The sequence below is a fragment of the Ranitomeya imitator genome, chromosome 7, assembly GCF_032444005.1.
Source record: "Ranitomeya imitator isolate aRanImi1 chromosome 7, aRanImi1.pri, whole genome shotgun sequence".
Taxonomy (NCBI): Eukaryota; Metazoa; Chordata; class Amphibia; order Anura; family Dendrobatidae; genus Ranitomeya; species Ranitomeya imitator.
Genome location: NC_091288.1, coordinates 150,194,368 through 150,217,270, shown reverse-complemented (window position 1 = coordinate 150,217,270; position 22,903 = coordinate 150,194,368).

Below are 22,903 nucleotides of genomic sequence, written 5' to 3'. Positions count from 1 at the left end.
TGGAACCTATTTTAAAGTGCCTACAGCCTACTTTTGTTATGTTACGCCTACTAAGCCTGTCTGGGGTCCCTCCTTCCAATAGTCCTCCACTGACCAGACCACTGCTGCCCGTGTACCCCTGGAACCTATTCTAAAGTGCCTACAGCCTACTTTTGTTATGTTAGGCCTACTAAGCCTGTCTGCGGTCCCTCCTTCCAATAGTCCTCCACTGACCAGACCAATGCTGTCCGTGTACCCCTGGAACCTATTTTAAATTGCATAGAGCATCCTTTTTTTAATTGTAGGTGTACTAAGTCTGTCTGCGGTCCATAATTGAAATTGTCCTCCACTGACCAGAACAATGCTGCCTGTGTACCCCTGTAACCTTTTTTAAACTGCATTGAGACAAATTTTTTGTTTAAGGCCTACTACCTGTGTCTGTCTGCGCCACTCAATACAGCTGTCCTCCTCTGAAAAAAGCTGAGTGTCAAAAGTCTGGTTTTCAGCCTATAGGAATTTGAAAACTGCATTGGGGCTACTACTTCGGTAGGGCCTACTAACGGTGTCTGACGCTCCAAGGTGTTCTCCAGGTTGCCTCTCCATAGCTTCGATCTTCTAGCTCTCGTTAAGTAGTTGTTGAAACAACACTGCATTAGGCCTACAAGTTGGGTCTGGGTTGTAGAGACGGTGTCTTCCGCTCCAAGGTGTTCTCCAGGTTGCCTCTCCATAGCTTCTATCTTCTAGCTCTCGTTAAGTAGTTGTTGAAACAACACTGCATTAGGCCTACAAGTTGGGTCTGGGTTGTAGAGACGGTGTCTGCCGCTCCAAGGTGTTCTCCAGGTTGCCTCTCTATAGCTTCTATCTTCTAGCTCTCGCTAAGTGGTTGTTGAAACAACACTGCATTAGGCCTACAAGTTGGGTCTGGGTTGTAGAGACGGTGTCTCCTGCTCCAAGGTGTTCTCCAGGTTGCCTCTCCATAGCTTCTATCTTCTAGCTCTCGTTAAGTAGTTGTTGAAACAACACTGCATTAGGCCTACAAGTTGGGTCTGGGTTGTAGAGACGGTGTCTGCCGCTCCAAGGTGTTCTCCAGGTTGCCTCTCCATAGCTTCTATATTCTAGCTCTCGTTAAGTAGTTGTTAAATGGAACAACTGCATTTGGCCTACTAGTTGGGTTGGGGCCTACTAACAGTGTCTGCCGCTCCTTGCTGTTCTCCTGGTTTCCTATCCTGAAATTCCATTTTCAGGCTCTCGTTAAGTAGTTGTTAATGTTAGACTGCATTTGGCCTACTAGTTGGGTTGGGGCCTACTATCGGTGTCTGCCGTTTCTTGCTGTTCTCCTCCACTGAACAAAGCTGTGCCGCCTGTTTACTATTGTTGCCAATTTTGAACTGCATTTAGACTACTTACTGATTTGGGCCTACTCTCTGTGTCAGCCTCTCATTACAGTTGTCCTCCACTGCAATGCCACCTGGTTAGTCCTGTTACCAATTTTGAACTGCATTTAGCCCACTTTATTCTTTGGGCCTATATCTGTGTTTCCTCCTCATCCTGCCCATTGCCCAGCCAGTGATAGATGAGTCTGCTGGTACATTGACCCATAACGCAACATTCCCCGTGCACACTACACAGCAAGATTGTGACCCAGCTGAAAGTCAGGCTCCCCTTCCCGCATACCATACCACCTTACACGGGGACAAAGAGGAAGGTGCAGATGAAGGTGCAGGTTCCTTCATCTCCAGGTTGCCTCTCCATAGATTCTATCTTCTAGCTCTCGTTAAGTAGTTGTTGAAACAACACTGCATTAGGCCTACAAGTTGGGTCTGGGTTGTAGAGATGGTGTCTCCCGCTCCAAGGTGTTCTCCAGGTTGCCTCTCCATAGCTTCGATCTTCTAGCTCTCGTTAAGTAGTTGTTGAAACAACACTGCATTAGGCCTACAAGTTGGGTCTGGGTTGTAGAGACGGTGTCTGCCGCTCCAAGGTGTTCTCCAGGTTGCCTCTCCATAGCTTCGATCTTCTAGCTCTCGTTAAGTTGTTGTTGAAACAACACTGCATTAAGCCTACAAGTTGGGTCTGGGTTGTAGAGACGGTGTCTACCGCTCCAAGGTGTTCTCCAGGTTGCCTCTCCATAGCTTCTATCTTCTAGCTCTCGTTAAGTAGTTGTTGAAACAACACTGCATTAGGCCTACAAGTTGGGTCTGGGTTGTAGAGACGGTGTCTGCCGCTCCATGGTGTTCTCCAGGTTGCCTCTCCATAGCTTCGATCTTCTAGCTCTCGTTAAGTAGTTGTTGAAACAACACTGCATTAGGCCTACAAGTTGGGTCTGGGTTGTAGAGATGGTGTCTGCCGCTCCAAGGTGTTCTCCAGGTTGCCTCTCCATAGCTTCGATCTTCTAGCTCTCGTTAAGTAGTTGTTGAAACAACACTGCATTAGGCCTACAAGTTGGGTCTGGGTTGTAGAGACGATGTCTGCCGCTCCAAGGTTTTCCCCAGGTTGCCTCTCCATAGCTTCGATCTTCTAGCGCTCGTTAAGTAGTTGTTTAAACAACACTGCATTAGGCCTACAAGTTGGGTCTGGGTTGTAGAGACGGTGTCTGCTGCTCCAAGATGTTCTCCAGGTTGCCTCTCCATAGCTTCGATCTTCTAGCTCTCGTTAAGTAGTTGTTGAAACAACACTGCATTAGGCCTACAAGTTGGGTCTGGGTTGTAGAGACGGTGTCTTCCGCTCCAAGGTGTTCTCCAGGTTGCCTCTCCATAGCTTCTATCTTCTAGCTCTCGTTAAGTAGTTGTTGAAACAACACTGCATTAGGCCTACAAGTTGGGTCTGGGTTGTAGAGACGGTGTCTGCCGCTCCAAGGTGTTCTCCAGGTTGCCTCTCTATAGCTTCTATCTTCTAGCTCTCGCTAAGTGGTTGTTGAAACAACACTGCATTAGGCCTACAAGTTGGGTCTGGGTTGTAGAGACGGTGTCTCCTGCTCCAAGGTGTTCTCCAGGTTGCCTCTCCATAGCTTCTATCTTCTAGCTCTCGTTAAGTAGTTGTTGAAACAACACTGCATTAGGCCTACAAGTTGGGTCTGGGTTGTAGAGACGGTGTCTGCCGCTCCAAGGTGTTCTCCAGGTTGCCTCTCCATAGCTTCTATATTCTAGCTCTCGTTAAGTAGTTGTTAAATGGAACAACTGCATTTGGCCTACTAGTTGGGTTGGGGCCTACTAACAGTGTCTGCCGCTCCTTGCTGTTCTCCTGGTTTCCTATCCTGAAATTCCATTTTCAGGCTCTCGTTAAGTAGTTGTTAATGTTAGACTGCATTTGGCCTACTAGTTGGGTTGGGGCCTACTATCGGTGTCTGCCGCTTCTTGCTGTTCTCCTCCACTGAACAAAGCTGTGCCGCCTGTTTACTACTGTTGCCAATTTTGAACTGCATTTAGACTACTTACTGATTTGGGCCTACTCTCTGTGTCAGCCTCTCATTACAGTTGTCCTCCACTGCAATGCCCCCTGGTTAGTCCTGTTACCAATTTTGAACTGCATTTAGCCCACTTTATTCTTTGGGCCTATATCTGTGTTTCCTCCTCATCCTGCCCATTGCCCAGCCAGTGATAGATGAGTCTGCTGGTACATTGACCCATAACGCAACATTCCCCGTGCACACTACACAGCAAGATTGTGACCCTGCTGAAAGTCAGGCTCCCCTTCCCGCTTACCATACCACCTTACACGGGGACAAAGAGGAAGGTGCAGATGAAGGTGCAGGTTCCTTCATCAGGTGGGGGGAGGAATACTCGTTGGCGACGTCACTGGCACAGGGCCCCTCACAGTACGCAAAAGTGTCGCTGCCGGTGGGAGGCGCCCCCGCCGTGCAAACACACCGCCGTACTTTGAGGGGCCCTGTGCCAGTGCCAATGCCAACGAGTGGGCCCCCCCTGCTTGCTCAGAATCACAGCACTTGCAAAGTTGAAATACTTACCTCTCCCTGCTCCACTGCCGTGACGTGGTCCAGATTTCCTGGGCCCACTAAATACTTGAACCAGCCCTACCCCCCACAACTTTAGCCAAATGACCCCCAATTTCCAATGCCTTACTATTATTATAAGGTAAATTAAGATTGACAAGCTTCAGTAACAAGAATGTATGTTTTTGCCATTAAAATGGGCACTGTACATGTTTTCCTGGCCTCCACTCACTGCCAACTATGCTCCCCCATTGACTTGCATTGGGTTTCGTGTTTCGGTCGATCCCCGACTTTTCGCGATAATCGGCCGATTCCACTCGACTCGACTTTTGAGATAGTCGGGTTTCGCGAAACCCGACTCGGCCCTAAAAAAGTAAAAGTCGCTCAACCCTACCAGTCACCATGGACTGGGACAATACCTGTCCCTGACTGCCCATTGGGTCAATCTTGTGGAACCGGGTACAGAAATTGCGAGTGGCGCTGTACATGTTCTGCCAACTCCAAGGATTGCAGGAATCCAGTCTGTACACATTGCCTCCTCCTCATACTCCAGTTCCTCAGAATCATCGTTGCCGGAGCCGTCACGGTCTACCTCCACCTTGACCTGTGAACGCTTACCTGTTATGACCGATATGAGCAAAGCCATGGCCAAACGTCAACAGGCCATACTGAAATTAATTTCTTTGTGGAATCGAAGCCACACAGTGCAGGAGCTCTGGAGTGCCATCAAGCAGGAGAGCGACGTGTGGTTTGTGCCAGCGAATCTCCAGCCAGGCATGGTAGTGTGTGACAATGGCCAAAATCTGGCAGCTCTGGCCCTAGGCAACCTCACTCACATCCCATGTCTGGCACATGTGCTCAACTTGGTCGTGCAGAGTTTTTTGAGGGACTATCCGGATCTTGATGCACTGCTGCACAATGTCCGCCTAGAGTGTGCTCACTTGCGGCATTCCAGCATGGCAAGATCGCGCATTGCAGCTCTGCAGTGCCGATTCCACCTTCTGGAACATCGCATCATATGTGTCCTACCCACCAGGTGGAATTCAACATTTCATATGTTGGAGCGGTTGTGTGAGCAGCAGCCAGCAGTAATGGAGTACCAGCTGCATCAGACGAAAAGAAGTCGCACTCCGTGCCGTTCAGACTTCACAACCACTGAGTGGGCCACTATGAAGGACATCTGCCAGGTTTTGCATGCCTTTGATGATTCCATGCGGATGGCAAGTGCAGATGATGCACTAGTCAGCATGACTGTCCCCCTTATCTGCCTGCTTGAAAGAACACTGCAAGCGCTAAGGGATGATGTTGTGGATGAGGTGGAGGATGAGGAGTCACAAATGCCATCTGCTTCTGGGTAGTCTGTGCGAGGAGGAAGACATCTCTCCAGAGGAGGGAGTTACACAATTCTCCAGTAGTCAATGTTTAGAGCGAGGGTGGGGTGATGCTGAGCATTCATAGCTCATGCCTCAAGCAGGGGACAGCGTTTCCTGGCCAGATGGCAGTTTGCAGCACATGGTTGGTTTCATGCTGCAGTGCCTGAGAAACGACCGCCGCATCGCCCACATTCTCCACATGGCTGATTATTGGGTGTACACCCTCCTAGATCCTCGCTACCGGGACAACTTTCAAAGCCTCATAACACCGTTGCAGCGGGAACGTAAAATGCGGGAGTACCAAGACACACTGGTGCAGTCCATCATCTTCTCCAGTCCAATCGAGAGGAGTTCTGCTAGTGCTTTACAAAGCAGCTCTGTGTGTCGAGGCAGTGGAGGAAGCTCAGCATAAAGAGGGAGCAGAAGCAGTGCCTCAGCACAAGGCAAGACCAGTATTGCACAACTGTGGCAAACTTTTGTGTGCCCACCACAAATGTCTACACCATCACCGACGGCTCCAGTCAGCAGGAGGCAGCGGTTCCATCAGATGGTGACAGACTACATGTCTTGCCCTCTCAGTGTACTCCCAGATGGCTCTTCCCCCTTCAAGTTTTGGGTCTCTAAGCTCGGCCTACACTCTGCTCCTCCTGGATTCTCTGGGCACAAACACCGCCAGTTGGTGCCCGGAAGTGCTGGCTGCACAGAGCAAGACACTCGCTCATGTGTCAGTGGGGTTCAGTAATGCTCCTCCTGGATTCCCTGGGCATAAACACCGCCAGTTGGTACCCAGAAGTGCTGGCTGCACAGAGAAAAGCACTCGCTCATGTGTCAGTGGGGTTCAATAATGCCAGCTGCTCCCCTGCTGTGTATCCGGCAACGTGTCCAGCGACCGCCACACTGACACAACAACAGTCATTAAACTGCCTCGAGTGCAGGCTTCGGCCTACACTCTGCTCCTCCTGCTGTCCCTTGGCTCCAACACCGCCAGTTGCTGCCTGGAAGTGCTGTCTGCACAGTCAACACTAGCTGCCGTGTAATTGGGTTTCAGTAACATCAGCTGATCCCCAGCTGTGTATCCAGCAACCTGTCCAGCGACCGCCACGCTGACACAACAGATATTAAACTGCCTCGAGTGCAGGCTTCGGCCTACACTCTACTCCTCCTGCTGTCCCTGTACTCCAACACTGCCAGTTGCTGCCTGGAAGTGCTGTCTGTACAGTCAACACTAGCTGCCGTGTTATTGGGTTTCAGTAACATCAGCTGATCGCCAGCTGTGTATCCGGCAACGTGTCCAGCGACCACCACGCTGACACAACAGCAGATATTAAACTGCCTTGAGTGCAGGCTTCGGCCTACACTCTGCTCCTCCTGCTGTCCCTGGGCTCCAACACCGCCAGTTGCTGTCTGGAAGTGCTGTCTGCACAGTCAACATTAGCTGCTGTGCTATTGGGTTTCAGTAATGTCAGCTGCTCCCCTGCTGTGTATCTGGCAACGTGTCCTGCGACCGCTACGCTGACACAACAACAGATATTAAACTGCCTTGAGTGCAGGCTTCGGCCTACACTCTGCTCCTCCTGCTGTCCCTGGGCACAAACACCGCCAGTTGGTGCCCGGAAGTGCTGGCTGCGCAGAGAAAAACACTCGCTCATGTGTCATTGGGGTTCAGTAACGTCAGCTGCTCCCCTGCTGTGTATCCGACAATGTGTCCAGCGACCACCACGCTGACACAACAACAGATATTAAACTGCCTCGAGTAAAGCCTTCGGCCTACACTCTGCTCCTCCTGCTGTCCATTGGCTCCAACACCGCCAGTTGCTGCCTGGAAGTGCTGTCTGCACAGTCAACACTAGCTGCCGTGTTATTGGGTTTCAGTAACGTCAGCTGATCCCCAGCTGTGTATCCAGCAACGTGTCCTGCGACCGCCACAACAGATATTAAACTGCCTCGAGTGCAGGCTTCGGCCTACACTCTGCTACGCCTGCTGTCCCTGGGCTCCAACACCGCCAGTTGCTGCTCAGAAGTGTCTTTGGCACGGGTACTCCCTTCTGCCCAGCCCGGTTCCAGCACGCCAGCTGTTTCTGGGTAGTGTTAAGGTCACTTTGCCTCCAATATTTTGTCCTGTCGTGTTGAGGTCTGGTTAGCCGACTCTATGGTTAGGTTTCGAGTTCCCACGTCTGCACAGGGGGAATCTCGAACCATCTCTGCTGCGGTCTCCCATTCTTCTCCAGCAGCAGTGGAGTCTGCTCAGCGGAGACGTCAGTCCCAGCGTCTTGCTCAGTCTCACTCTGTGCATAGGGTTACTGCTGCTTTTCCTGCTTCTGCCATTGAAGCCAGTGCTGGGCAGCTGCGAGCAGACGCTTTTGGGACTAAGTCCTGCTTTTCCCCTTCTGAGCATGCCCAGGGCAAGATCTCCCGTTGGAGATCGAGGGTCACATGCTCAGATACTGCAGCAGATCCCATTGGTCCTCCAGGAAGGTCCTGAAGGTGCTCAACTTCTGTGGCAGCCTCCCATTGGTCCTTCTGGGAAAGTCATGTACATGCTGCAGCTATATAAGGTTCGCATGACCGCATGGCCATGCGCTAGTATACAATTGTAATTGTGTGTGTGTTGATGAGTGCAAGTCGTTCCTTAAAAAACCCATCCCTTGTGTATGACTGTTCGCGTAAGGTGTATGGCTGCAATCTAGCGCCCGGCTGAACTCACAGTGTTTACACACGAAACAACGCCTACTGCTGTGACCGCCAGTACGGCGCCACGCGCCATTAGAGCGCTTCTTTAACCCAAGTCTGGGTGGTTGGTGGCGTCCGCCAGTACGGCACAGTTCGCACTCTCGTGCTAATTAATTATTAGTTTTGTTATGTGCGGTACTGCGGCCCTGTGACGCAACATGTTTCGCTTCCTTCACACAAGGTGAAGTTAACCTGTGTGTGTATTCACATTGTACTGCCATATAGTCCGTCATAACTAGTGTTGAGCATTCCGATACCGCAAGTATCGGGTATCGGCCGATATTTGCGGTATCGGAATTCCGATACTGAATTCCGATACTTCCCGCGTATCGGATACCGGAATCGGAAGTTCCCAGAATTCAAATTGAACGCAGCAGCCAATGAGGAATGAATGAAAGTGTGGGCACATCCTGTTTAGCATGGTGGGCATGTAAGTACTGGCAAGGCTGGGATTGGCTGCTGAAATGATGTCACTCTGCACTATAAAAAAGCGCTGCCGCCATTTTGCGCTCACTCTGCTGTGATTTCAGTTAGGGACAGGACGCTGTGTTCTAACTGAGGGCCAGTTGAGCTTGCTAATTGCTTTATTTTCCTTTCCAAAGGCTAATTTAGCAAAACGCTGTGTGTTCTTCACTGTTCACCTTGCTCTTGCCTTGCAGCGCTGTTTTAACAGCGTTCTGCAAGGTCTCTGTGTGTGTGTGTGTGTGCAGCTCACTCTGTAGTCTGTGTGCAGCCATATACCCGGTTGTATTCAGCTCAGGGGGGGTTCACACTGCCTCACACAGTTGTTCTTTTTTGCTCTTAGTGCAGCCTGCTGCACATTTTTTCTCAAATTTCCTATTGTTCCTAGTGTTTTTCCACCAGTCTCCAGCTCTATTGTGGAAAAACACTACATAGGATAACCTAGAGGGGGTTTTTTGGGCCTTGCAGCGCCGTTTACGGCTGTCTGCACGGTCTCCGTGTGAGCCCAGCTCGCCCTGTAGTCTGTGTGCAGCCATAGCCGGTTGGATTCAGCTCAGGGTTCGTTACTGGCTCATACCTTGAGAAAAATTTTCCTTTTTTTGAAATAGTGCAGCCTGTTTAAAATTTGAAAAAAAAAAAATTCCTATTAGTGTCTTTCCACCAGTCTCCAGCTCAATTGTGGAAAAACACTACATAGGATAACCTAGAGGGTTTTTTTGGGGCCTTGCAGCGCCGTTTACGGCTGTCTGCACGGTCTCTGTGTGAGCGCAGCTCGCCCTGTAGTCTGTGTGCAGCCATAGCCGGTTGGATTCAGCTCAGGGTGCGTTACTGCCTCATACCTTGAAAAACAATTTCCTTTTTTTCAAATAGTGCAGCCAGTTTAAAATTTGAAAAAAAAATTCCTATTAGTGTCTTTCCACTTGTATCCAGCTAAATAGTGGAAAAACACTATATAGGATAACCTAGAGGAGGGTTTTTTGGCCTTGCAGCGCCGTTTACGGCTGTCTGCACGGTCTCCGTGTGATTTAAACTAGCTCTGTAGCCCGATCTGCACCAAAAAAAAAGTTAAGTTCACCAAACACAACTTAACACTTGTGTAGGCCACATTTGAAAAATAATAAAGTTTAGTCCACAATTTACAACATTAGTGTTTCTTACACCTGTTAGGAGGAGCATTACAGGAATAAGCACACTAAGGCCTTAGTACTTTTCTGCTTATCTTTATCTGTCAACCAAGATGAAGAGGGCAGGGAGTAAGGCACGTGGGCGTGGGCGCGGAGCAGGGAGAGGAGCAGGGAGAGGACGTGGTGATTCTGTGCCTGCTGCGGGCGCCGGTGACTCGTCGTCACTCAGTTTCAGCAGGGAACAGTCCTTCATGCGCAGCTTTGTCGGAGAGCGCCGTGCACCGCTGCTGCGTGAAGACCAAATTGAAGCCGTTGTCGGGTGGATGGCAGCTAACGCCTCGGCATCGACTTCAGTTAGTGCCACATCCTCTCAGGCACAGAGCACTGGAGAGCAGCCATCTGTCTCTTCACCACCTGCCAAATTGGCCAGGCAGTCAGAGAGCCCAGGACAGGAGCCGTCTCTACTTCTGTTCTCTGAATCTCTTGGCTTGGAAACAGGGGGCCAGCCAAGCAGCATTGGAGAAATGGAAGAAGAGGCAGTGTGCAGTGATGCCCAACACCTTTTTCTCTCTGACTCTGAAGAGGCAGGTGGGCCAGTGCCTCCGGTGACCACAGCGCAGTACGCATCTGATGATGAAACTCAGGTGCCGCTTTCTCGTGCGTACTGTGCTGCTGAGACTACCCAGGAGGAGCAGTTGGTGGCAGAGGGTAGTGGAGATGATGAGGTCCTTGACCCATCGTGGCGTGAGGAACAGGAAGGTGGTGGGAGCAGCTCAGAGGAAGAGCTTCCTCTTACGGGCCAAAGAGGGAGAGGGAGGGGGAAGACTGCGGAGCCTGTAGCCTCCACTTTGGCACCCGTTAGGAGCCTGTCTCTTTCCAAAGCCAAAAAGGGCGCTCCCAAGACTTGCAGTGCCTGGTCCTTTTTTGACACAGTTGCAGATGACATTTGTTTTGTCAAATGCAAGCTGTGTCATCATAAAGTAAAAAGAGGGAAAAATGTCAGCAACCTCAATACCACAAATATGTGGAAACATGTGCGGACCAGGCACGCGGTGGAGTTACAGAAACACACTGAAGATGTAGGCCAACCAACAGCGGCAGCTACCACCTCTTCAGCTCGTGTTGCCTCTTCCTCCAGCTCACGCACAGCTGGTTTGGCTTCCTCCCAGAGACCTTGTGTAATTCCACCCACAGCACCACCTTCCCAGTCATCCTCACACTCCCAGTCTACTCTACAGCCATCGGTAGTACAGGCATGGGAGAAAAGGCGGGCATTCTCGGCCAACCACCCCCGAGCACAGGCTCTGAATGCAGGCATTGCCAAACTGTTGTCCCTGGAAATGCTCTCGTTCAGGCTGGTGGAGACTGACAGCTTCCGTGACTTGATGGCATTGGCAGTCCCACAGTACAAGGTGCCCAGCCGCTTTTACTTCAGCAGGCAGGCTGTCCCTGCCCTGCACAGGCATGTTGAGGCAAACATAAAACATGCGCTACTGAACGCCGTCAGTAGCAAGGTCCACCTCACCACCGATGCGTGGACCAGTCAGCATGGACAGGGGCGATATGTTTCCCTCACTGCCCATTGGGTTAATGTTGTTGAGCCAGGTACAGATCGTGCGAGTGGCGCAGGACGTGTCCTGCCCACTCCAAGGATTGCAGGAATCCAGTCTGTACGCATCGACTCCTCCTCTTACACCAGTTCCTCTGATTCCTCTCTGCAGGATCCGTCACAGTCCACCCCCACATGGACCCGTGAACGTTTACCTATGACCGACATGAGCACAGCCGTGGCCAAACGTCAGCAGGCCGTCTTGAAACTAGTTTCATTGGGGCATCGAAGCCACACAGCGCAGGAGCTCTGGAATGCCATAAAGCAGGAGAGCGATGTGTGGTTACTGCCAGCGAATCTCCAGCCAGGCATGGTAGTGTGTGACAATGGCCGAAATCTGGTGGCAGCTTTGGCCCTTGGCAACCTCACTCACATCCCATGTCTGGCACATGTGCTCAATTTGGTTGTGCAGAGTTTTCTGAGGGACTATCCGGATCTTGATGCCCTGCTGCACAAGGTCCGCCTAGAGTGTGCTCACTTGCGGCGTTCCAGCTTGGCCAGATCCCGCATTGCTGCTCTGCAGCGCCGATTCCGCCTTCCGGAACACCGCATCATATGTGACCTACCTACCCGGTGGAATTCCACGTTACATATGTTGGAGCGGTTGTGTGAGCAGCAGCAAGCAGTTATGGAGTACCAGCTGCATCAGGCGCAAAGAAGTCGCAGTCAGCGCCGATCAGACTTCACAACCACAGAGTGGGCCACTATGAAGGACGTCTGCCAGGTTTTGCGTCCTTTTGATTATTCCACGCGGATGGCAAGTGCAGATGATGCACTAGTCAGCATGACTGTCCCCCTTATCTGCCTGCTTCAGCAAACTTTGCAAGGGTTAAGGGATGATGTGGTGGAAGAGGTGGAGGATGAGGAGTCACCTTTTCCATCAGCTTCTGGAGAGTCAGCGCCACGTGGTTCCTCACAAAGGGGTACGCAGGGGCCAATTTGTGAGGAGGATGAGGAGGAGTCAATGGAGGAGGAAGAGCTCCGTCCAGAGGAGGGAGCGACACAATTGTCCAGTGGTCAGTGTGTACAGCGAGGGTGGGGTGATGACGAGCGGGCAGAGATCATGTCTCAAGCAGGGGACAGCGTTTCTGGGCCAGTTGGCACTCTGCAGCACATGGTGGATTTCATGCTGCAGTGCCTGAGAAACGACCGCCGCATCGACCACATTCTCAACATGCCTGATTATTGGGTGTTCACCCTCCTCGATCCTCGCTACCGGGACAACGTCCAAAACCTCATCCCTGCGTTGACCCGGGAGCGTAAATTGCGGGAGTACCACGACACACTGGTGAATTCCATCATCTTCTCCTGTCCAACTGAGAGGAGTGCTGCTAGTGCTTTACAAAGCAGCTCAGTGCGTCGAGGCAGTGGGGGAGGCTCTGCTCAAAGAGGGAGCAGAAGCAGTGCCTCTGCCCAAGGCAAGCCCAGTATGGCACAACTCTGGCACACTTTTGTGTGCCCGCCCCAAATGTCTACACCATCACCGGCGGCTCCAGTCAGCAGGAGGCAACGGTTCCGTCAGATGGTGACAGACTACATGGCTTGCCCTCTTACTGTACTCCCAGACGGCTCTTCCCCGTTCAAGTTTTGGGTCTCTAAGCTGGATACATGGCCAGAGCTAAGCCAGTATGCATTGGAGGTGCTGGCTTGCCCTGCGGCTAGTGTCTTATCGGAACGTGTCTTTAGTGCCGCAGGTGGTGTACTAACAGACCGTCGCATGCGACTATCCTCCGATAACGTTGACCGGCTTACTTTCCTGAAAATGAACCAGGCCTGGATCTTGCAGGAATTTGCCACTCCTCTGCCTGATTAAGTAATTGGGTGTCATCCAGGTCTCCTGCTGTGTTCATCTTTCTACCACCTGAACTGCTATTCCTGGGCTCCAACACCGCCAGTTGCGGCTCAGAAGTGCAGGCTGCACAGTAAAAACATACGACCCAGTGTTATTGGGTTTCAGTAACGTCAGCTGATCCCCAGCTGTGTAGCCGGCAATGTGTCCTGCGACCGCCACGCTGGCACAACAACCTAAATGTAAGGGAACCTGTCCCCCCCCCCCCGTCGTTTGTTACTGAAAGAGCCATCTTGTGCAGCAGTAATGCTGCACAAGGAAAAGGTAGCTCTTTTTTTTTAGCTCTTTGCACACGCAGAACTTAACACTTATAAAATGTGTTCACTGATACCGTTATACCGTCCCGGAGCTGGGACTTTCCTTCGTAATGTGACGCAGCACAGCCGTCATTCCTACCCCCTTGGTGCCATGCGCTGCCTCCTCAGCGTTGTTTTAAGCTGTCACGGAGCCTGCGCTGTTTTGTTATCCCTTGGGCATGCCCTATTTGCGCTGCCTGTCTTCTGACATAATTTGGTGTCAGGCTGGCTGCGCCTGTGCGGCCGCGGTGCCCGAGATCCCGCCTCGCAGTGTCTTCTGATTGAGTCACACTGCGGGCCTGGGATCCATGGGCATGCGCAGTGCATATCTTCCCCTCGGGCTCTCGCTCATTTCCCTCCGCCTTCTTTAGACTGTGCGCCGTCAGCTGATCCCTAGCATGCCACGGCCGTGACACCGCACAGTCTGAAGAAGAGGGAAGGAGGGGAGTGAGAGTCGAGGTTATGCACTGTGCATGCCCATGGTTCCAAGGCCCGCAGTGGGATTACGTTAGATGAGACTGCGAGGTGGGATCTGGAGCAGCGTGGACGCACAGGCACTGACAGCCTGACACCAAATTATGTCAGAAGACAGGCAGCGCTAATTGGGCATGGCCAAGGGCTAACAGAACAGCGCAGGCTCCGTGACAGCTTAAAACAACGCTGAGGAGGCAGCGCACGGCATCAAGGGGATAGGAATGACAGCTGTGCTGTGTCCCATTACGAAGGAAATTCGCACCTCCGGAACGGTTTAACGGTATAAAGGGACACATTTTTAGTGTTTACTTCGGTGTTTGCAAGGAGCATAATTAAAAGAGCAACCTTTTCCTTTTGCATCCTTAGTGCTGCACAACATGGCTCTTTCAGCTACAAACGTCTTGGGGGGGTGGGGGGTTAAAGGTTTCCTTTCAACTTGCTCCAATCAGGCTTCGGCCTACACTCTGTTCCTCTGCTCCTCCTGCTGTCCCTGGGCTCTAACACCGCCAGTTGGTGCCTGGAAGTGCTGTGTGCACAGTCAACAGTCGCTCCTCTGTTATTGGGGTTCAGTAACGTCAGCTGATCCCCAGCTGTGTGTGCGGCAATACCTCCAATCTGCTCCTCCTGCTGTCCCTGGGCTCTAACACCGCCAGTTGGTGCCTGGAAGTGCTGTGTGCACAGTCAACAGTCGCTCCTCTGTTATTGGGGTTCAGTAACGTCAGCTGATCCCCAGCTGTGTGTGCGGCAATACCTCCAATCTGCTCCTCCTGCTGTCCCTGGGCTCTAACACCGCCAGTTGGTGCCTGGAAGTGCTGTGTGCACAGTCAACAGTCGCTCCTCTGTTATTGGGGTTCAGTAACGTCAGCTGATCCCCAGCTGTGTATCCGGCAATGTGTCATGCGACCGCCACGCTGGCACAACTAAAATGTAAGGGGACCTGTCCCCCCCCCCCTAGGCGTTTGTTACTGAAAGAGCCACCATGTGCAGCACTAATACTGCACAAGGGAAAGGTCGCTCTTGAAATTATGCTCCTTGCAAACGCTGAACTACACACTCATGTAATGTGTCCCCTCACACCGTCCAACCGTCCCGGAGGTGGGACTTTCCTTTGTAATGTGACGCAGCACAGCCGTCATTGCTACCCCCTTGGCACCGTGCGCTGCCTCCTTAGCGTTGTTTGATTCCGTCATGGACCCTGCGCTGTTATGTTATCCCTTGGCCATGCACAGTTTGCGCTGCCCGTCCTCTGACATCATTTGTTGTCGTCCTGGCTGTGCCTGTGCGTCCACGCTGCCCGAAATCACACCTCGCAGTGTCGTCTAATGTGATCCCACAGTGGGCCTGGTATCCATGGCCATGCGCAGTGCATATACTAGCCTCTCACTCCCCTTCTTCACGCTTCTTCAGACTAGGCGGCGTCAGCTGATCCCTAATAGCATGCCACGGCCGTGACGCCGCACAGTCTGAAGAAGCAGGAAGGAGGTGAGTGAGAGGCGATGATATGCACTGCGCATGCCCATGGATCCCTGGCCCGCAGTGGGACTACATTAGATGACACTGCAAGGTTGGATCTCGGGCAGCTTGGACGCACAGGCACTGCCAGCCTGACACCTACATGATGTCAGAAGACGGGCACCGCTAACTGTGCATGGCCAAGGGATAACATTACAGCGCGGGCTCCGTGACAGAACCAAACAACGTTGAGGAGGTGGCGCCCGGCACCAAGGGGGTTGGAATGACGGCTGTGCTGTGTCACATTACAAAGGAAAGTCCCACTTCCGGGATGGTTTGACGGTGTGAGGGGACACATTATATGAGTGTGTACTTCAGCGTTTGCAAGGAGCATAATTTTCGGAGCCACCATTTTCCATGTGCAGTATTACTGCTGTACAAGATGGCTCTTTCAGCAACAAATCCCTGGGGGGGGGGGTTAAAGGTTCCCTTTCAACTTGCTCCACTGCAGGCTTCGGCCTACACTCTGCTCCTCTTTGATTCCCTGGGTTTCAACACTGTCAGTTGCCACCTGGAAGTGTTGTCTACACAGAAAAAACACTAGGTGATGTGTCAGTGGGGTTCAGCACCGCCAGCTGTTCCCCTGCTGTGTAGTCGGCAACGTGTCCAGCACAAGCCACGCTGGCACAACAGAACAAAAGCTGCCACCAGTGCAGGCTTCGGCCTACACTCTGCTCCTCTCCTCCTCCTGCTGACCCTGGGCTCAAACACCGCTAGTTTTTGCCCGGAAGTGCTAGCTGCACAGAGAAAAACACCAGCCAATGTGTTAGTGGGGTTCAGCAACGCCAGCTGTTCCCCTGCTGTGTAGCCGGCAACGTGACCTGCAAACGCCATGCAGGCACAGGAACTGAAATTAAAGGGAACCTGGCCCCACCCCCCCAGGTGTTTCTATGTATAACAGCCACCTAGTACAGCAGTACTGCTGCATTTGTACAAGGTGGCTGACTTTTTCTCCTTGCCCACGTGGAACTCAACACGTACAAAATGTGTCTCATTGAGACCATTCCACTGTCCCTGAGGTGTGACTTTCCTTTGTAATGATACGCAGCACCCCCCTTGGTAGCGTTTCCCGTCTTTTGTCATCATGGTTAGCTGGCTGCGCCTGTGCATCCGCCCTGCTAGAAACAACGCCCCTCGTTGTCATATTTATTTTGTCAGCGAGGGTGTGGTTTATGGGCACGAGCAGTGCATATGTTCGCCTGTCTTAACTCATCTCCTTCCGCCTTCTTCAGACTGTGCGGCCTCCTGGCCGTGGTAGGCGATAAGGGATCAGCTGAGGCCGCCCAGTCTGGAGCAGGTGTAAGGACATGTGTAAGCGGCAAACCTATTTACTGCACAAGGCCACGAATCCCAGCCACGAAGTGTGATTTTTTGAAAACACACTGTGGGTCTGGGATTCATGTCCATCGCTAACCGCAACGGCCGACATGAAATGAGGTCAGAAGACAGGAAGCGCTCACAGCGCATGGCCAAGGGATCACAATAGCGCAGACTCCTGTACAGCAAATAACAACGCTCAGGAATCTGCGCCCAGTACCTAGGTGCAAATTTTGACACCTGTGCTGCGTCTCGTTAAAAAGACAAGTCACGCCTCCACAACTGTTTGACAGTATAATGGGCTAAATAGTGTACGTGTTTTAGTCAGCGTGTGCAAGGAGCAAAACAAATAGAGCAACCTTTTACTTGTGCAGCATTAATGCTGCACAAGGTGTGGCTCTTGTACCTTGCAACACCTGAGGGGGGTTAAAGGTAACCTTTGAAATTGGTTCAACTAGGCTTCGGCCTACACTCTGCTCCTCTACTCCTCCTGCTGACCCTGGGCTCAAACACCGCTAGTTTTTGCCCGGAACTGCTAGCTGCACAGAGAAAAACACCAGCCAATGTGTTAGTGGGGTTCAGCAACGCCAGCTGTTCCCCTGCTGTGTAGTCGGCAACGTGTCCAGCACAAGCCACGCTGGCACAACAGAACAAAAGCTGCCACCAGTGCAGGCTTCGGCCTACACTTTGCTCCTCTCCTCCTCCTGCTGACCCTGGGCTCAAACAATGCCAGTTTCTGCCCGGACATGCTAGCTGCACAGAGAAAAACACCAGCCAATGTGTTAGTGGGGTTCAGCACCGCCAGCTGTTCCTCTGCTGTGTAGTCGGCATCGTGTCCAGCACAAGCCACGCTGGCACAACTGACCAAAAGCTGCCACCAGTGCAGGCTTCGGCCTACACTTTGCTCCTCTCCTCCTCCTGCTGACCCTGGGCTCAAACAACGCCAGTTTCTGCCCGGACATGCTAGCTGCACAGAGAAAAACACCAGCCAATGTGTTAGTGGGGTTCAGCACCGCCAGCTGTTCCCCTGCTGTGTAGCTGGCAACGTTTCCTGCAAACGCCACGCAGGAACATGAACTGAAATTGAAGGGAGCCTGCCCCCCACCCCCCCAGGTGTTTCTATGTATAACAGCCACCTTGTACAGCAGTACTGCTGCATTTGTACAAGGTGGCTGACTTTTTCTCCTTGCACACGTGGAACTCAACAAGTACAAAATGTGTCTCATTACAGACCATTACAATGTCCCTGAGGTGTGACTTTCCTTTTTAATGACACGCAGCACCCCCATTGTTAGCGCTGCCCGTCTCCTGACATCATTGGTTGGCTGGCTGTGCCTGTGCGTCCCCCCTGCCCGACACAACGCCCCCCGTTGTCTCATATATTTTGACTGCGAGGGTGTGATTGATGGGCACGAGCAGTGCATATGTTCCCCTGTCTTCACTCCCCTCCTTCCGCCTTCTTCTGACTGTGCGGCCTCATGGCCGCGGCATGTGATAAGGGATCAGCTGAGGCCGCCCAGTCTGAAGCAGGTGTAAGGACATGTGTGAGCGGCGAACATATTTACTGCACAAGGCCACGAATCCCAGCACCGCAGTGTGACTTTAGGAAAAGCCACTGTGGGTCTGGGATTTATGGCCATCGTTAACCGCACCGGCCAACATGAAATGAGGTCATGAGACGGCCTGCACTAACAGGGTATTGCCAAGGGATAACACAAGAGCGCAGTTTCCTGTACTGCAAATAACAACGGTAAGGAATCTGCGCACAGCACCTAGGTGTAAATTTGTACACCTGTGCTGCGTCTCCTTAAAAAGACTAGTAGTCACGCCTCCACTACTGTTTGACAGTATAATGGGCTAAATAGTGTACGTGTTTAATTCAGCGTGTGCAAGGAGCAAAATTAAATAGAGCAACCTTTGACTTGTGCATCATTAATGCTGTTCAAGGTGTGGCTCTTGTACCTTGCAACACCTGAGGGGGGGGTTAAAGGTAAATTTTGAAATTGGTTCAACTAGGCTTCGGCCTACACTCTGCTCCTCTACTCCTCCTGCTGACCCTGGGCTCAAACACCGCTAGTTTTTGCCCGGAAATGCTAGCTGCACAGAGAAAAACACCAGCCAATGTGTTAGTGGGGTTCAGCAACGCCAGCTGTTCCCCTGCTGTGTAGTCGGCAACGTGTCCAGCACAAGCCACGCTGGCACAACAGAACAAAAGCTGCCACCAGTGCAGGCTTCGGCCTACACTTTGCTCCTCTCCTCCTCCTGCTGACCCTGGGCTCAAACAACGCCAGTTTCTGCCCGGACATGCTAGCTGCACAGAGAAAAACACCAGCCAATGTGTTAGTGGGGTTCAGCACCGCCAGCTGTTCCCCTGCTGTGCAGCTTGCAACGTGACCTGCAAACGCCACGCAGGCACATGAACTGAAATTGAAGGGAGCCTGGCCCCCACCCCCAGGTGTTTCTATGTATAACAGCCACCTTGTACAGCAGTACTGCTGCATTTGTACAAGGTGGCTGATGTTTTCTCCTTGCCCACGTGGAACTCAACACGTACAAAATGTGTCTCTTTGAGACCATTCCACTGTCCCTGAGGTGTGACTTTCCTTTCTAATGATACGCAGCACCCCCCTTGGTAGCGCTTCCCGTCTTCTGACATCATTGGTTGGCTACTTGCGCCTGTTCGTCCGCCCTGCCTGAATAAAATGCTCCTCGTTGTCTTAATTATTTTGACTGCGAGGGTGTGATTGATGGGCACGAGCAGTGCATATCTTCGCCTGTCTTAACTCATCTCCTTCCGCCTTCTTCAGACTGTGCAGCCTCATGGCCGCGGCATGCGAGAAGGGATCAGCAGAGGCCGCCCAGTCTGAAGCAGGTGTAAGGACGTGTGTGAGCGGCCAAAATATTTACTGCTCAAGGCCACGAATCCCAGCACCGCAGTGTGGCTTTATGAAAAGACACTGTGGGTCTGGGATTTATGGCCATCGTTAACCGCACCGGCCAACATGAAATGATGTCATAAGATGGGCAGCGCTAACAGGGCATTGCCAAGGGATAACACAAGAGCGCAGACTCCTGTACAGCAAATAACAACGCTCAGGAAGCTGCGCCAAGCACCAAGGCGTTATTTTGGACACCTGTGCTGCGTCTCATCAAAAAACCAAGTCACGCATCCACTACAGTTTGACTGTAGAATGGGGTAAATTGTGTATGTCTTTCATTCAGCGTGTGCAAGTAGACAAATTAATAGAGCAACCTTTCACTTGTGCAGCATTAATACTGCACAAGGTGTGTCTCTTGTACTTTGTAACACCTGAGGGGGGGGGTTAAAGGTTTCCTTTGAAATTGGTTCAACTAGGCTTCGGCCTACACTCTGCTCCTCTCCTCCTCCTCCTGCTTCAACACGGGCTCTAACATCGCTAGTTTTTGCCCGCAAGTGCTAGCTGCACAGAGAAAAACACACGCCATTGTGTTAGTGGGGTTCAGCAACGCCAGCTGTTCCCCCAGTGTGTAGCCGGCAAAGTGTCCTGCAAACGCAACGCAGACACAAAGCTGCCTCCAGTGCAGGCTTCGGCCTACACTCATCTCCCCCTGCTTACCCTTTGCTCCAACACCGCTAGTTGGGGCTCTAGGAAGACAATCTTTAATAGGCAAGGCAACGCATCTGGGTTCCAGCACCGCCAGCTGGTTCTCGGCAGTGTTCTTGTCACAGGTACTCCCTCGTGCCAAGCCTGGTTTCAGCACCGTCAGCTGTTTCCGGGTTGTGTCAACTTCACTGAGACGCCTATGCTTGCCCCGTCGTGTTGCGGTCGGGTTAGCCAACTCCAGGGTGCCTCCAGTTTAGGAGCTTCCTATGTGGGCTGCGTGAACTGGTAGTCAAGGCTGGTTCTGTAGTGCCAGTAGGCCCAGCTCCCCCTGTAGGACTGTTGGGGTTCGGTAACTGCGGCTGCCTCGCGGCCTAGCTGTTCTCTCCTCTCCTGTGGGCCTTGGGGTCCACCACCTGGTTCCAGCACCGTCAGCTGGTTCCGGGCCGAGCCTTTGGCTTAGGTGCCTCCTCCTGGGTATCCGAGTTCCGCCAACGCCAGGCGGTCCTTGGTAGTGCTTTTAAGCGCGGGCACCTACAGCTTAGTAACCAGGTTCCAGCACCGTCAGCTGGTCCTCGGTCGTGCCATTGGCTCTTGCACACTGGGGCAACGCATCCGGGTTCCAGCACCGCCAGCTGGTTCTCAGCAGTGTTTTTGTCACAGGTACTCCCTCGTGCCAAGCCTGGTTTCAGCACCGTCAGCTGTTTCCGGGTTGTGTCAAGCTCACTGAGACACCTATGCTTGCCTCGTCGTGGTGCGGTCGGGTTAGCCAACTCCAGGGTGCCTCCAGTTTAGGAGCTTCCTATGTGGGCTGCGTGAACTGGTAGTCAAAGCTGGTTCTGTAGTGCCAGTAGGCCCAGCTCCCCCTGTAGGACTGTTGGGGTTCGGTGACTGCGGCTGCCTCGCGGCCTAGCTGTTCTCTCCTCTCCTGTGGACCTTCGGGTCCACCACCTGGTTCCAGCACCGTCAGCTGGTTCCGGGCCGAGCCTTTGGCTTAGGTGCCTCCTCCTGGGTATCCGAGTTCCGCCAACGCCAGGCGGTCCTTGGTAGTGCTTGTAAGCGCGGGCATCTACAGCTTAGTAACCGGGTTCCAGCACCGTCAGCTGGTCCTCGGTCGTGCCATTGGCTCTTGCACACTGGGGCAACGCATCCGGGTTCCAGCACCGCCAGCTGGTTCTCGGCAGTGTTCTTGTCACAGGTACTCCCTCGTGCCAAGCCTGGTTTCAGCACCGTCAGCTGTTTCCGGGTTGTGTCAACTTCACTGAGACGCCTATGCTTGCCCCGTCGTGGTGCGGTCGAGTTAGCCAACTCCAGGGTGCCTCCAGTTTAGGAGCTTCCTATGTGGGCTGCGTGAACTGGTAGTCAAGGCTGGTTCTGTAGTGCCAGTAGGCCCAGCTCCCCCTGTAGGACTGTTGGGGTTCGGTAACTGCGGCTGCCTCGCGGCCTAGCTGTTCTCTCCTCTCCTGTGGACCTTCGGGTCCACCACCTGGTTCCAGCACCGTCAGCTGGTTCCGGGCCGAGCCTTTGGCTTAGGTGCCTCCTCCTGGGTATCCGAGTTCCGCCAACGCCAGGCGGTCCTTGGTAGTGCTTTTAAGCGCGGGCACCTACACCTTAGTAACCGGGTTCCAGCACCGTCAGCTGGTCCTCGGTCGTGCCATTGGCTCTTGCACACTGGGGCAACGCATCCGTGTTCCAGCACCGCCAGCTGGTTCTCGGCAGTGTTCTTGTCACAGGTACTCCCTCGTGCCAAGCCTGGTTTCAGCACCGTCAGCTGTTTCCGGGTTGTGTCAACTTCACTGAGACGCCTATGCTTGCCCCGTCGTGGTGCGGTCGAGTTAGCCAACTCCAGGGTGCCTCCAGTTTAGGAGCTTCCTATGTGGGCTGCGTGAACTGGTAGTCAAGGCTGGTTCTGTAGTGCCAGTAGGCCCAGCTCCCCCTGTAGGACTGTTGGGGTTCGGTAACTGCGGCTGCCTCGCGGCCTAGCTGTTCTCTCCTCTCCTGTGGACCTTCGGGTCCACCACCTGGTTCCAGCACCGTCAGCTGGTTCCGGGCCGAGCCTTTGGCTTAGGTGCCTCCTCCTGGGTATCCGAGTTCCGCCAACGCCAGGCGGTCCTTGGTAGTGCTTTTAAGCGCGGGCACCTACAGCTTAGTAACCGGGTTCCAGCACCGTCAGCTGGTCCTCGGTCGTGCCATTGGCTCTTGCACACTGGGGCAACGCATCCGTGTTCCAGCACCGCCAGCTGGTTCTCGGCAGTGTTCTTGTCACAGGTACTCCCTCGTGCCAAGCCTGGTTTCAGCACCGTCAGCTGTTTCCGGGTTGTGTCAACTTCACTGAGACGCCTATGCTTGCCCCGTCGTGGTGCGGTCGAGTTAGCCAACTCCAGGGTGCCTCCAGTTTAGGAGCTTCCTATGTGGGCTGCGTGAACTGGTAGTCAAGGCTGGTTCTGTAGTGCCAGTAGGCCCAGCTCCCCCTGTAGGACTGTTGGGGTTCGGTAACTGCGGCTGCCTCGCGGCCTAGCTGTTCTCTCCTCTCCTGTGGACCTTCGGGTCCACTACCTGGTTCCAGCACCGTCAGCTGGTTCCGGGCCGAGCCTTTGGCTTAGGTGCCTCCTCCTGGGTATCCGAGTTCCGCCAACGCCAGGCGGTCCTTG